The sequence below is a fragment of the Geospiza fortis genome, unplaced genomic scaffold, assembly GCF_000277835.1.
Source record: "Geospiza fortis unplaced genomic scaffold, GeoFor_1.0 scaffold11, whole genome shotgun sequence".
Taxonomy (NCBI): Eukaryota; Metazoa; Chordata; class Aves; order Passeriformes; family Thraupidae; genus Geospiza; species Geospiza fortis.
The window spans coordinates 3,586,991-3,588,649 of record NW_005054304.1 but is presented as its reverse complement, the minus strand read 5'-3'; the positions used below and the strand labels follow the sequence as shown (position 1 = coordinate 3,588,649).

Here is a 1,659-nt window from a genome sequence, read left to right as displayed (position 1 = left end):
AGCCCCCTGCCCGCCTTGGCCACGTGGCCACTGCTGGCTCTTGTTCAGTCACTGTCACCAGCCACCCCCAGGTCCTTTTCCACCAGGCAATTTTCCTTATATTCTTCCCCAGCCTGTGGCCTGCCTGGGGTGGCTGTGACCCAAGGGCAGGACCCAGCACTTGGCCTTACTGATCCTTATGATCCCCATGGATCCAGCTTGGCTAGATCCCTTTGCAGAGCCTTTCTATATTCTTTATAAAGAATTTTACTTATTTTTATTTAAATCTATTCTAGGCATTGATACCATATTAGGAGATGCAGAAGGTAACTGTAGTTATTCAGATACTAATGAAACTCAAGATTTAAGAATCAAGCATCATCATGAATGTCTGCTCACATTGCCTGGTTTACTTTTTATACTCAGTTAAAAAATTTTCACTTTGAAAACTGGTTTACATTCTACACTGTTTTAATCCTTTAATACAGAATATTGGCATACAGTTTGTAAATGTACATTCAATTATATCCTTGGAGTAATAGTTGTAGTCACAATTTGACAATGTGAACAAGGGTGCTTTACACCAGGCAACTTGTAAAACTATAATTTGGAGCTGTATAGATTCTTATGTTCTTACTACAGTGTGCTTTTTGGAAACAAATCCATTTTCAGATAAGTCATGATTTTATTTTTACACTGGAAAAATAGTAATGGGATAGAAAGATGATGTTAAAAATTTGTGCAGTTATCTACACATCAGTACCCTTGTTGTTTCTATCTCTAACTTTGGTGTTTGCCATGTTGCTTAAAGGAGGAAAAAAAAATTTTTGCATTTTTCATCTCTGCACTCCACTAGCAATAACTTAGGTTAGATATGTCTGTTATCTGTGCTGTCAGTAACCTGGTCTCTTATGGGGTTTTTTTTTCTTTTGTTTTTTTTTTTTTTTTTCTTTAAGGTCTGGAAGACTCCCACTACTCCTTCTTGTAATTGGTGTATGTGTTTAACCCTAAATTGTGCATTATGGCCGACAAATTAACAAGAATTGCTATAGTCAACCATGACAAATGTAAGCCAAAGAAATGTCGTCAGGAATGCAAGAAGAGTTGTCCTGTGGTTCGAATGGGTAAGAGATACAATATAACAAAGTTTTGAAGCAATTGGAGCCCTTTTAAATCAGTTCTACTCCATAGAATGAGCTTTTTATAACTAAGGGATTTTTGTGTATCATACAAGCTTTTTTTTCATAAAGCCTTTAGAAATATCACTAAAAGCATGAACAATTCTTAGTAATAATGACACTTTTCAAGCCTTTGGATAATCTGAAGCTTCTGTGAACGTTCATCAGTTACAAGTTCCTCTGTGAAATTTAGTAGGCAGGAATTCTGATTCACCAGAAACTGGACTAATCTTATCTTAATTTTTTTCACCAGGAAAACTTTGCATAGAAGTTACATCACAGAACAAAATAGCATGGATTTCAGAAACACTTTGTATTGGTTGTGGTATTTGCATCAAGGTAAAAATTAAAGTGCTTTATTTAAAGTGCTAAATTTTCCTTATTTTGTTATTATATTTAGCAATGCCTACTGTAACTTCAAAAAGCAGTTTTCTTTCCTGGATTACTGTTTATAGAAAGTGAAGAACTGTGTCACTTGACTGAACTGGTTGGGTTGCAAGGT

The 1,659-nt window shown here is 35.7% G+C and overlaps 1 long non-coding RNA gene across 2 annotated transcripts in view; it reads left to right on the top strand.

Moving 5' to 3' along the window:
* Positions 1 to 1,504, top strand: part of LOC115949516 — a 7,550-nt gene extending 6,046 nt beyond the window's left edge. For both annotated transcript variants that reach the window (XR_004082964.1, XR_004082965.1), the window contains exons 2-3: positions 936 to 1,103; positions 1,411 to 1,504. This is a non-coding gene — a long non-coding RNA (uncharacterized LOC115949516). The remainder of the gene's footprint in view (positions 1 to 935; positions 1,104 to 1,410) is intronic.
* Positions 1,505 to 1,659: the final 155 nt, after the last annotated feature.